Source organism: Engraulis encrasicolus, chromosome 10 (assembly GCF_034702125.1).
Source record: "Engraulis encrasicolus isolate BLACKSEA-1 chromosome 10, IST_EnEncr_1.0, whole genome shotgun sequence".
NCBI lineage: Eukaryota > Metazoa > Chordata > Actinopteri > Clupeiformes > Engraulidae > Engraulis > Engraulis encrasicolus.
In genome coordinates, this window is record NC_085866.1 from 53693572 (window position 1) to 53707638 (window position 14067).

The window sequence follows — 14067 nt, forward strand, 5'->3', positions numbered from 1 at the left end:
ATTGTTTACTTAAAGGATAGTTCCGGCGTAAAATGAAAGTTTCACCATCGCTTTCCCATGCCACATAATGTATCTAATGATGAGCCATTCCGGGCAATGCCGCGCCGTTATGGAGTTAGCTTATTTTAAGCTTTTTGGTGAAAAACGCAGCCAACGCATCACGGCGGGGCCAATTATAAACCTTTTCTTTTCTGATGTTTCCCCGCTATAAACAACTTCAAAAACGCTACACACTTCATCACAAAGGTCTCGTCAATCAAACCGAGGCACAGAGAATGTCATCGGACCACACAATCTTTCACTGGCCAGTGTTTTCAGAGGTGTCTCACTGTTGCAACTCTCTGACCCGGATGCAGGCTACTCAATCAGGTGGCTAGGTAGGCTAAACATGGTCCGCGGTTCGCACCGGCTGCGACCGTAAAATGAAAAGCTGGAACCCCGACCGTTTTCACCGACTGCCACTGTCTAAACCAGCCATATTACGGGAATGGCTAATAGCATTAGAAGTGGACGAAACTGGCGTAAAAACCCGGAGGGATCGCTACTACCGTGTGTGGAGGGAGCATTTCGAGGATGATGGATGATGGAGCCAAAAACAAGAAGAGTAAGGGAGATGGAACACCTAGCCTAAACGAAACCGTCTAAAGAGGAATGCTGTGTCAAAAAGGCGCATGGCTATGGAGGTATGTTCGAAGAGTGAGAAATATGTGTAAATGTGTCTGGCTCATGAATCTTGACTGTCTGTGAATCTGTGAAACTGGTTGCAACACCGCGCGTCTTTGCCAGCAAGCACTCTGTTTTGGGAAGGCATAGCCTACAGGTACAGTAAATGTAGCCCACTACAGGAGATAAATACACTGTCAAAACAAACTAGCGCGGGATGGCAAGTGAAATTGTGAAATTGTGCGACCTGAGGCATTCGATGTGGTTGATGTCAAGCATGCTAGAGTAGTTTCAGTGAAGTAGACTCTAATGACCAGGGCGCGCGAGGTCAGATGGACCATTACGCAACGGAGGAGGGCTGGAGGAATTTATAAAGTCGTACTAGAAGTACTCTTACAGATGTAAGTACACCACCAGTGGTGTGTTATTACAAAGCTGAATCCATGTTATATTATACCGTGTTGCAATTACTTTGTAACACGGTAGTAGCGATCCCTCCGGGTTTTTACGCCAGTTTCGTCCACTTCTAATGCTATTAGCCATTCCCGTAATATGGCTGGTTTAGACAGTGGCAGTCGGTGAAAACGGTCGGGGTTCCAGCTTTTCATTTTACGGTCGCAGCCGGTGCGAACCGCGGACCATGTTTAGCCTACCTAGCCACCTGATTGAGTAGCCTGCATCCGGGTCAGAGAGTTGCAACAGTGAGACACCTCTGAAAACACTGGCCAGTGAAAGATTGTGTGGTCCGATGACATTCTCTGTGCCTCGGTTTGATTGACGAGACCTTTGTGATGAAGTGTGTAGCGTTTTTGAAGTTGTTTATAGCGGGGAAACATCAGAAAAGAATAGGTTTATAATTGGCCCCGCCGTGATGCGTTGGCTGCGTTTTTCACCAAAAAGCTTAAAATTAGCTAACTCCATAACGGCGCGGCATTGCCCGGAATGGCTCATCATTAGATACATTATGTGGCATGGGAAAGCGATGGTGAAACTTTCATTTTACGCCGGAACTATCCTTTAAGGATATTTTCCTGTGTTTGCCTACCCGTAGGGGTGCTTCCGCTCCTTGCTGTGGCCTGTCTTACTTCAGTCATTGTCTAGCGACTTTCTTATTCTACATCCTCGGTTTGTTTACCCATCGGTTGTAGGCCTACACTTCTACTGCTGTGCGTGAGTGGTTCCGCTCCTGTTGTGCTCTGTTTCCTGCGTATTGCTCATTTTACGAGTGTTTCGTGTATCTCGGTTTATTAGCCTGTGGTGTGTGCGCCGCTACGGCTGCCGCGGCAGTTTGTGAGTGTTGTCGCTCCGTCTTTTGTGTACATTTTATTTCTATTGCCTGCTTGTCGGCTTTTTCTTTCTACGTCGCCTTCCTTAGGTTGGCTTGGCCTGTGGCGTGTGCGCCGCTCCAGCTGCTACTGATATTTGTGAGTGATTCCGCTCTAGTCTGCTGTTTCGTTGCTTCTCGCTGCCTGTCGTACAATCTCCTGTGCTCGTTTGACCGTGTGTGTTTACTAGAGGTGCTCCGATCACCATTTTTTGGGTCCGATCACCGATACCGATCACCAAAAATCTTTATCTGCCGATTACCGATCATTGCCGATCACAAAAATGATTTCCTATTTTTTTAATAGCCTATTAATTATCCTTATTGAATACCATTTCTGCCCATAAACCAATCAATCTTAATTTGCACATGTCTATTATTAGGCTATTATTATTATTATTATTGTTATTATTATTATTATTATTATCTTTCAGACTAGTGTTGGTAATACAGTCTACAGTATTAATCAATGTATAAGTTATTGCATAGAATAACTAAACTATTTAAGATTGAATTGAAACTGAAACATTACATCAAATAGTCTTCCACATACGAGAAAAAAGCAACCTGTCGCTTTAAATGAGCAGCCTCGTGAGGAGAGCCCCTCCCCTCTCTGTCACCGTCCACAGTTGCAGTGCTCCACTACCGTTCTGAATCTCTCTCTCAAGTTTTAACCACATCTGTCGCCGTTTGGTGTTTCAGCGACTATCAAACTAATCGACTGACTGCCAATTACAACTTTGAAAACAATAATTGACATGTTTGTGCTGACAACGTGAAGTTGTCGCGTGCTGACCAAGGCAACTACACAGGTTATAACGTAACATGGCTCACTGGCGAGTACTCAATCGCAAATTACATTGTCACTCAGGTAAACGGCGCATGGATCGGAAAATCAGATCATTGTTGATGCAGATATGGTTATGAATGGTGGAAATGAAGGGGGGAATGGCGAAAAGTTATAGACAAGCAAAGATGCCTTGTTTTGGTGCAGTTGCAGCTGTGCAGAGCCAGCGCCTACATGCAGCGCCAGGTGTAAAGGCAAATGGTTGCGTGAGGAATTTAATATCTCTCGATCGGTTTTTTGATCGGCATGTTTTTCCGATCACCGATCAGGCTATTTTTGGCCATTATCGGCCGGTCATGATCGGCAGCCGAGCAATCGGAGCACCTCTAGTGTTTACGCTGCTGCGGTCGATCTTGTTGTGCGTGAGTGCTTACGCTCCACTTCCTAGACTGCCGTTGTCTGGTTTATTGTGATCTGAGGCCAAGGGCGCATATTCTGTGCTGGTTTATTAACCCCTTTTATATGCATCTGGATTGTTTCGGCTGTTTTTGAGTGTTTCCGCTCCGTTTGCCTACTGTGCTTCATTCTCTAGCCTACCGGGGGTAGTCCGGCCGTGGGTGGTTTCGCCCTGGTGGTACGTCGAGCCTGTGGGTGTCTGCGCCCCTGTGGCTGCAATTACTGCTGTGCGTGGGTGTTTTCCGCCCCGTTTTTCCCTGCCTGCGGCGGAGCATTGGCTTGGTGCCTTTTGAGTCCTACCTGTCTCTCTGCTTGTGTTCTTGTGTCTCGCCCGCAGCTATGTTCATCTGTGTCGACTGCCGTGTCCCTCTCGACCCCGATGACGGACATGACCAGTGTCCAACCTGCCTCGGTCTCGAACACCTGCGGCAAGGCCTTACCGAGATGGCGTGTGTGAATTGCTCCTGCCTGAGCGTAACCGCCCGACAAGAGCAACTGGCCCTTGTGGAAGGGGTTCGGTTGCCTGCACCGCATAAGGACCCTGTGCCCGCTGGACAACAGAAGAGGCGCCGACTGGAGGCCAGAGACCCTCAAGGCGTGGCGCCAGCGAAGCTGTCGAGGGTGGACCTCGTGGCTCAGAGAGTGGATGCTATGGCCTCTGAGTTTGCCGAACTCAAAGCTATTCTCCTGGGTCAACGACAGCCCGAGTCGATGGCTGCAGCAAATTCATCTTGGGCGGCTACCACGTCGTCTGTGGTGAGAGATCCCCCGCAACTGTCCCCGGCGGTGTCTGCCCGCGAAGACGACATCCTCTCGACCGCGGCCTCTGAGAATCTGGCCGTGGTCGACGAATGGGAGGACCTGTCAGACAGTACTGGCCGTGACGGCGCTGGGCTTACCTCTGCCCTGAGCTCCCCCAGGGGCTCTGTGCAAGTCCAGGGTTCGGTGGTGAGGCCCACCCTCAAGGTGGCCCTGGCGCGATTGGGCCTGGATGGTCCACCGGCGGAATCGGCTTTGCAGAGTGTGTTTTTTCAGCAGCCCGCCGGCCCTGCAGGATTCTGCGTGCCCCCGTCTGCCCCGTATTTAGAGGAGCTGCACAAATGTTGGGCAGATCCAAGGCGCTTTGCTCACCGGACCAGCGATGACCGGGCTTTGGCCAATATGCAGGGGGCCTCCACCTATGGCATTGACTCCATGCCTGGTATCGAGCCTACACTGGCTGCCCTGATAGTCTCGCGGACGAGGCCCTGAGACCAGATGCTCGCTGCCCGCGGCCACAGTGCCGTGTCACGGATGACTTCCTCTGCAGGAGATACGACGCAGCTGCGCGCGCTGCACGCATTGGTAACTCCATGTCCCACCTCCTGTTGGCCATGTCGCAGACCCTCCAGACTGCGGAGGTCGACTCGTCTGTGCGGGATCTCTCAGACACGCTACTACAGGCGTTTGCCTACATCTCCAGGGAACAAGGAAGAGTCATGTCCAACCTGACCATGGCGAGGCGACAGGTCTGGCTCGCTCAGTCGCCTCTGTCTGAGTCATGTAGGAGGGCCCTCCGCTCTCTGCCAGTGGTCCCCCCTCACCTCTTTGGACCGGCCGCCCAGGATGCGCTTCAACGTGGCGTTCAAGTCACTTCAAGGCCAGGAAGGACTTTGCCAGTCTTCGCCGGACCCCCGCTCAGAGTCGGAGGCCCAGCCCAGCTGGACGTCAACCTCCCCAGAGACCGTCTCCAGCCTCGCAGCCTCGGCCATCACAGTCTTCTGGATTTCGCCAGCAACCCTCCAGGCCCCGGGCCCGTCGGAGCGGACCGCCTGACTCGCGCCCCCCTAGGGTTGGCGGGAGGCGTGGGCGCCAGCTGGCGCACTGGGAAGCCACCACCCCCGACCCTTGGGTGTTGTCTGTGGTATCCCGCGGGTACAACATCCAGTTTGGGTCCCGGCCGCCAAGGTTCCGGGGGGTACAGATGACCAGGGTCAAGGACAACATCACGGCCCTGGCCCTGAGGCAGGAGATCCAGGCCCTCCTGCAGAAGGATGCAATTCAAGAACTCGGGCCATCCTCACAAGAAGGTGGGTTTTACTCCACTTATTTTATCGTTCCCAAGAAAGGGGGCGGGCTTCGCCCCATTCTGGACCTCGGGCCCCTGAACAGGCACCTCAAGCTGCTGAAATTCCGCATGCTGCGCACAGAGGACGTCCTGTCCGGCATCAGGAGGGGCGACTGGTTCACCTCGGTGGACCTTACGGACGCTTATTTCCATGTGCCGATTGCACCTCGGCACCGGCAATATCTGCGGTTCGCCTTCGAGGGGAGGGCGTTCCAATTCAACGTTCTGCCATTCGGAATATCCCTGGCACCCAGGGTGTTTACGCGGTTCGTGGCTGCGGCGCTGGCCCCGATGCAGAGCAGTGGGCTGCGGGTGTTCCCCTACCTCGACGACTGGCTGGTATGCTCGAAGTCCAGAGAGCGGGCGCTCCAGGACTCGGCCAGGCTCCTTGCGCACGTCGCAGAGCTGGGAATTTCTGTGAACCGGAAGAAGAGCTTGTTGACGCCGGCGCAGCGGACAATCTTCCTCGGCATCCTGGTGGACTCCCGGTCGATGACTGCGTGCCCGTCCGATCCACGGATAGACGCCATCTTGCACAAGGTGAGTCTGTTCCAAAGGGGCTCGTCGCAGACCCTACACTCCTTCCAGGTTTTACTCGGTATGCTGACTGCGGCATCCCGCATTGTTCCCCTCGGCCTCCTCCTGCTGAGGCCTCTCCAGGTGTGGGTGAACGACCTTGGCTTGCACCCCCAGTACCACCGTCACAGACGGATCAGTGTCACGTCCAGCTGCTTACTCTGCCTTCGTCCTTGGAGGAGGCGCTCTCGCCTGACGCAAGGTGTTCCCATGGGCGTGACCACGGATGCATCTCTGTCCGGATGGGGTGCGGTCTGGCAGTGCAGAACCGCCTGCGGCTTGTGGAGCCCACGACAACAGCGCCTGCACATAAACGACCTGGAGCTACTGGCTGTCATGATGGCGCTCAGACATTTTCTACCCTGGCTTGCGGGGAGGCATGTCTTGGTGAGGACGGACAACACCTCTGTTGTCCACCACATCAACTACCAAGGGGGGAACGAGGTCCCGGTCCTCCCTGAGACTGTCACAGCGCCTGCTTCCCTGGGCCTACACCCGCCTTCTGAGCCTGAGGGCGATGTACTTGCCCGGCATTATGAACTCTGCTGCCGACCTCCTCTCCCGAGGTCAGCCTCCTCCTGGCGAGTGGAGACTGCATCCGGAGGTGGTGCAGGCCATTTGGAGCAGATACGGGAGGGCGCAGGTGGACCTTTTCGCCTCCCTCACGACCACTCACTGCCCCCTGTGGTTCTCGCTCGGGGTCCCTGTGGGTCCGCTGGGCCAGGACGCGCTGGCCCACGTATGGCCAAGGACGCTGCTGTATGCTTACCCGCCCCTCCCACTCATACTACACGCCCTGGAGAGGATCAGGAGAGGGGGCCACCAGGTCCTCTTCGTGGCACCCAGGTGGCCCGGGAGGCCTTGGTTTCCGGTACTGTACCACATGCTGGACGGGGAGCCCTGGTGCCTTCCCCACCGACTGGATCTCCTCTCTCAGCTGGACGGTCAGCTCTGGCATCCGGACCCGGCATGCCTGCACCTGTGGATTTGGCCTCTCAGGGGCCTGACCCCCTGCTAGCTGCGTGTGATCCGGCCGTTGCGCATACCATCTCGCACTCTCGCGCACCTTCCACCACTGTGTTGTACAACAACAGGTGGTGCCTGTTTACTCAGTGGTGCGTCGGACGGGATTTGGAGCCGACGTCTTGTCCTATACCAGATGTCCTTGCCTTTCTGCAGTCCCTTTTTGACAAAGGTCTTGCGCCTTCCACCATCCGAGTGTTGTAGGGGTAGTCGCGTGAGAATTGAAATCCTCACACGGACCGCACCACGTAATGTAGGGGTAGTCGCGTAAGAATCGGAATTCTTACACGGGTCGCACCGGTAATGTAATTGAAGTTACGTTAATGTATGGGAAGCTGCGTGTGGATTTACTCCTCATGCGGCTATACCAGGAATTGAAGGTAAAATCTCGTTGGGGAATTTAATTAATTATGAATTAATTAATATTAATAAATAAATGAATTAAAATGTAATTTAAGGACCGTCTCATAAAATCCTTGGATTATCAATCACAATATTCAACAATAAATTGCTAAACACAGAATTAATAATAAGTTTTGTACTGGGGTTACTCAGCGGTTCACAGTGAACAGTAAGGCCTATTCTCTGTGATCAGCTGGGGTACACAAGCACAAAAGTTGATCTGAAGGCAAAGTTCTAATAATAGGTTGGTTGGGTGTACAAAGTAACAAGGACAACAAAATGCAATCAAATGATTTACTTTTATTAACTACTAGGATAACTAATAAAATGCATTACATTCAAAGTCGGTTAAATGGAATAATAACAAAAATAAGGCACAATAATATAAAACAAGAAAGAAAATAAAAGAGGGGAAAAGAAAGAAGAGGGGGACAGGCGTTCAGCCTGTGTGTGTGTGTGTGTGTGTGTGTGTGTAGCAGGGGTCTGGTTGCTATAGGCTACCACGTGTGTGTGGTTGGCTAAGCTAGCATTAGCTACAGAAAGCATAGACAATGGGAAGGCTACTGATAAGTAGCTGCTTAGCAAAGGCCTAATGTCGACTAGGCAGGGCCCAAAGGGTCCACAACAATGTCTGGGTTTCTGTAATAAATGCACACAATTCCGAATGGAATGCAGAAAAATGAAAGGGGATGAGAGAGTAGTAGTCAGTGGGAGGAACTACTGTATGTGCGTGTCTGTTGCTGGGCAACAATGGCGTCCTCTCGGCTAGGTTAACGTTAGCATCAGAACCGTGAACAATAGGGATAGCTAGCAGCTATGTAGCAAGTAAACCGTGTGGTTTCAGGCGCTTCAAGTCCCTTAGTGGACACGCGAATGTATCAAAGGGTTCTGGAATTAACGATAACAAGTCCGAGTAGAACAGAGAGAGAAACAAAACGAAATAAAAGAAATAACAAGTAGGAGACGTTGCCGTCTACGCAGCCATTACGAGTTGTAAAACTACAGGAAGTGGGGTTTCAGCGTGCTTGTGTAGGCGCTGCAAGCCCAACTTGGCTAATGGCTAACTTGCAGAGCGCTCCGAGCAGAGTTGGCTATTCAGAGAATGGTTTACTACAGATTATGCACTCAAAGTGTATAAAAGAGTACCGAAATGCTCGGAGGGTTCTGAGAATCAAGTATTTCGAAAGGGAGAGAGTGAAAGAACGAGAGAGAGGGAGAGATATACAGAGAGAAGGGAAAGAGAGATGGAACTCTAGTGGCTATGCGTGTCTGTGTAAACAAATGGTTAGCGTTGCGTTGCTAACCTAGGGCCGGCTATGGCCAGTTACAACAAAAGGGCGCAGCGCGTATTTCTTGACTAGTCGGCGAAACGGTCGCGCTATGACGGTCCTCGGAGAGTTCAGAATATTGATGGTTAAATCAATACTTGAACTATTCCGTGCGAACGACACAAGCGGGGTCGCTAGGCTTAGTAGCCAGTAATACAGAATGGGTTAGCAGAGGGGAACCTAAGCTAAGAAGAAGGATAGACAGAGAAGCAGGAGAAATGCAAATAAACATGTGCACATGAAAAATAACTCAAGTCATAGTTCAAAACACATCTATCTCAGTACATAAGCTAGGATCCAGTTTCCAAAGGCGCGGTACGTCCGTCTGGAAATGGGGATTGCAGTCCACGTTTCTCTCGTCCTCGAGAGTTTGGGGCTGCAAAAGTCTTTGTTGTTGCGGCTTCGAGATTCTTCGGTTGAATCCCAAATGCAAGAAGTTTGTTCCACGGAGGCGTGCGTGGATATTTTCTCGCAGTGAGCTCGCCTTAGCCCACAGTGTCCGGATAAAAGTCTTAAGATATGACCAGGCAAGACCTTAGACTTGAAGTGAGGAATTCTTTGCAAAGTGTGTGTAAGATGAACTCAGCAGTCTATGTTTGTTATTCGGCCAGATATCAAACAATACTGTGTCCAAAGGTTGATGCGCAAGTTGCTCTATGCGTCTCGTCCGTCCCGCGGTCAAAACTAGAGTGACGAACAATGGTCCCTGGGGAACACTTCACGTGTGGCCAGGTGATTGTGAATGGGGCTTTAGTCACAGCGCCTCCTAAAGGAGGAGGACTGAGAACAACATGGCAGGGACCCTGGGCCAGCCATTTGGCAATCAGAGGGAAAGTAACTCTTATACTAGTGATTATTGATGACCTTCGTCTCAATCATCATCAGTTTGAGTCACATGATTCTCATAACTTTGTCATGAGTTTCTCTGCGTAGAGAAGTGGCAGGAATTATACCTACATCTCCCCCCGACGCACTGGTGGTGAATGGAATGGCCCTCCTGTGGGTCTGTAGTGTGTTTCTGCCACGAGTCGCAGTCCATAGGAGTGATCCAAAGTGAGGTAGTCCGAAAAGGTAATCCGAAAGATCCTTCTGGAAAAAGTCTTTGAGAAACAGTCCATGCAATTCAAAGTTCATACAGTTCACAGTTCATAGAGTTCACAGTGGCATCTGGGCAATGCTACGAAGGCATCTGGGCATGATGACTGTAAATAAAGCTACCTAACTAACTACATATGACATTTTACACAGCAAACCAAAATCAAAGAAAAATCAATGAAAAAGGAGAGGAAAGGAAAGGGTTAGCGTGTTAGCAAGCCTACCCTTAGGAAGGTTAATGGAGACACAGTCCCCAGTAGAGTTGGACTCTGGTGCGGTCAAGGCTCTCAGGCGCGCAGACCGGGTGGTCCAATATTGCAGTGTAGTGTCAGGTGTAGTGTCATTGTGCAACTGTGAGGTGTAGTATCAGTATGCAACTGTGAAGTGCAGTATCAGTATGTGACTGAATGAGGTGAGTGTGAACAGTGATAACCCAGTCGCTAACTGGATGTCCCATGGAAATGCAGTGTAGTGACTGTGTTATGGTGGTCACAAGGTGTCAGAATCTCGGTCTGTGGTGTTGGTTAGCTAATGATTGTCCATCCGTGCTACTCTAATTTCTGTGGTTTGTCCTTAGACAGTTGGGTGCACGCTCGTGAACAGGGACTGTCGACAGTCCGCAGAGACGGCGCGTCTCTAATAAAGGAGAGCTGGGATTGACCCAGTGGGCTTGAGGTAGAGGTGCAGGAGGAAGAAATGAGGTAGAGTGAAGGATTGTCATAAGCTACGATAGGAGGAGGAGTCTAGACGTACGTGTACGTTGTGCCAGAAACCTACATAGAAGACCGACTTGATTCTGAAAAGATTTGTCACTCAATGTTGGTAAATTGAGAAGGAATCCTATTTCTAGGTTTCAGATTGACAAATTGAGGATAACAGCTATGCCAAGACTATAGGCCAGGTGATTCTGCAATGAGTAAACGTTAGTGTGGGTCTTAGACCGAAATATGTTGTCAACCATGCTACAAGGGATCAAATACGCTGTATTTTAATTCCACTAAGCGTGTTGAGAGGGTGCATTAGGTGTCTAATTACAGAGAAACATACATCACTAAGTTTATCATGAGGCTAATACGTCTATGGCATGCAAGGTGTGATTGACTAGCGTAGAACGCGTGTTAACGGTGAGCGGGAGTTACATAGTTATGTCTAAAAATAGAGTACGAGAGGCTTTTGAAGCGAGTTTCGGTTACCGAGGGTCCATCCGAGTACTTGTGCTTTTAAGACCTATGTTTTAGTCTGGCCGGGCCAGGCTTAGTGTTCGAATGCTCACCCCCCTTCCCCAGGTGATGGAGTGTGGGCTAGGCCCACCCCCCTTGGAGAGGTTGATCACACCAGTTGGGATTGAACTAGGTTCACTAGACTGAAGAGCAGTGGCCTGCTCTCTGGGGCGGAGCTCGGGCTCCCCCCTCGCCGTGTTCTGCTGATCCTGGCGTTGTGGACGGTGTCGATTTAACATCGGGAGGCCCGATGAAGGATGTTGGAGAGCGGACACCCTGGACGGGGCGTCTTCTCCTGGACATCCAAATGGAGATCTGTTCTCATCGCTGGACCTGTCTGCAGGTCTAGCGGATGATTGCCAGGTCAGTTGTGCGACATGTCGCATCTCTCTCAGTGAACGGGGAGTCTGTGGACGCCACAAAGTTACTGAGTCATGCACACTCGTTGGGAGGTGCTGAAGGGAGAGGCCTCTGAGGCCTGTGCGCTCTTCTCCTGGCTGCGTTTCTGAGTGGGTCTTCAGGTGAAGCTGTTCTTCGGCTCTAAATGACAAGTCGCTGTCTCTACAGTGGTTTGCATGTTGAAATGCAGGACGCAGCTGGTTGTCATAAGCCTGGGATGGCTTAGACGAAGGAGGAGGCGTGGCTACAATCTCGGCTCCAGCCGAGAAAGACTCGCACTCGCGGTGTTGGCACTCCGCGAGGTCCATGGCTAGCACCATCTGGTGGCTCGGCAAGTACTTCACCTCAGTGCTGTACCGTGACGAGAGTGAGGTGCTAAGGCAGTGGTGGGAGACTCTGGTCTCCGATGGAAAGAATTTGCTTGTGTCTGGGCGTGCCAGACAAGGAACGGAGTAAAGCGGCTGCTTTGTCTCCTTGAACGCAAGTCCTTGAGGGCTACTTAGTGGGAAGGCTCGGTCCTTCCAAGGAAGTTGACGTAGCGGTCCTACGCTCCTAGTGTAGACCTCAGTAAACTGTCTGGAGTCGTTGCAGACTCTCAAAGAGCTCCGGGATTCGTTGGACGGGGCTTGGGCGGCCTGGAAGGTGCTTGTCCTGTCCGAATGTTCTTCGTTACACACGGCTGTGTGTAAGGAGATGTTGAATTCAGCGGGGAAGTTGGAATAACCAAACGGGCGTTGGTTAGATGTCAGTTGGTTGCCTCTGACGGAAAGGGCCAGCTTGTGCTGGTCCGCGGAATCGACCCGCAAGATCCGGAAGCTACTTGGTACCTTGGCGGAGACAAAAGACCTGGTGTCCTTTGCTTGGATGAGCTCTTCGCTCAGATGAGCCGTGGGCCACCCCGATAAAGGCTCTTGATTGCTCAATCGCCAGTGATCGGTGGTGAGGCACCAATGATCGTTGAGTTCAAAGATGGGCCACAAGAGGGAGTCATAACTCTGATTACACTCCACGTTGCTCTGCTTCTCAAGCAGAGTGTTCAGCGTTTCTGGGATCGGACGGTGGACACCTAACAAAGTTTTGCGTTGTCGCAAGAACGATGGTGAAGCATCCGGGTCGTTCGTGATCCGGGTGGCATGGCAGTCTTGGAGGTGACGGTTGTTTAAGTCCGGGAATAAGACTGCTGTTGTGTGGGAGAACAGCTCGGGCGGCTGTTGTCCTGTGTCGTCCACACTCAGGCTGTCAGCTTCTGCAAGCTGAAGAGGAACTTCCTGTTCGAAACCTGGATGTGGTTCAAATAACGCTGAGTCAAACACATGGGTTGCAGGAACCGGGTTGCTCGTTTGCAGGGCAAAAGCGCGCACCAGCTCGTGCTCTGGTGTGTCGGATTCCGCCATGACACTGCGTTCGTCCTGAAGCGTGTCTTGGGGTTCCGAGTGAACCATGTGAGAAGGGAAAGTGGCCAAGAAATGTTCCGGACAGTCGAAGTTGGTGTCCGACGGTGGGAGTTCACCGATGGCTGGAAGGGTGAGCTCAAAGTCCTGGAACGTTGGGTTCAGCTGGACGTCTGGGGGCTGACGGCATGAGATCGTGGGGTCATGTCGCGTCAGGTCTGGTGCCAGAAGGTAAGCTGAATTGTGGTGCTCTTTGAGTAGCATGTTCGCGAACACTGCTAACTCTGGCTCCAAGAATGGCCTGACAGGTTGAAAGAATGCTTGGGAGCTAAGACTTAGTTGGTCTTCCGGGAGAGCCAACTGAAGAGGGAAGCTAGCTGTGCTAGCTAGAAGGGCTATGTCAAAGTTGCTAGCAACATGACAAGTCTGGGGAAGCGTTCGTCTGGAACGAGTTGCTTCAAAGTCAACCTGGAATGGGTGTTGGACTGGATCGGTTCGGGAACCGGCGTCCTGGATGTTCTGGACCAAAGTGTCTGCTCCGATGACCGAGAGGTCAGGGAGTCCGGGAATGACACTTAAAGAATGGAGAAACTCTCTCCTGCGGATGGTTAGCGACGCGGCGTCAGTGCCTAGGGCTCGGACGGTCGTCGGCGGTTGCTGAGCTGACAGAAGACGGAGATTCTTCTGTATGAAGGCAGGAGGAGGAAAGCCATGACACATGGTGTCGAAGAAAGTCTGGCTAATGGCTAATTTCTTAGCCAAGAATGCTAGCAGGGTGCTAGGAGTGGAGGCGCTATTGCTAGCGTCTTCCTTGGCTAGCGGGAAGTGGTACCTGGTCGGTACGACTGCACCCAAAGGGAACGATGGAGGCTCGATGAGCAAGTTGTGGTTGAGGAAGACGCCTGTTGGAGTTAGCTGAGTCGTAGAATGGAGCTGTCCTCGGGTTCTCGACGGTGAAGCTGGATCTGGGATGCTGCAGCTCGCCTGGGAGCAGGATGCAGTAAGATCGAGGCCCTCTAGGGGCCGCCATACCTCAGTATGGGGAAGGGCGTCTGTGTTGGGCTCAACACAAAGAATTCGTTCCTGTTGGTGGAAAGTTGTGGTCAGTGTGGGCGCAGCCCACTGTGGACCATGGCACTGATCTTGGGGAAGCGCTGGCCTATGGCCTAGGACTTCTTTGGGCTCTGGTGTCAGCAAATCTTTCTCATCTCCTGGTGAGTTTAAGACTGGGTGAAACGGAGTCACAGGAGTGCTAGGGGATAGGGCCGTGGAAGCACTTATGGTGTCTCCCCCCTC

The 14067-nt window shown here is 51.8% G+C and overlaps 1 protein-coding gene across 1 annotated transcript in view; it reads left to right on the forward strand.

Moving 5' to 3' along the window:
• The window catches only part of LOC134457490 (uncharacterized), a 69775-nt gene that overhangs the window by 4965 nt on the left and 50743 nt on the right, over window positions 1-14067 (forward strand). The gene's annotated exons all lie outside the window — the stretch shown is intronic.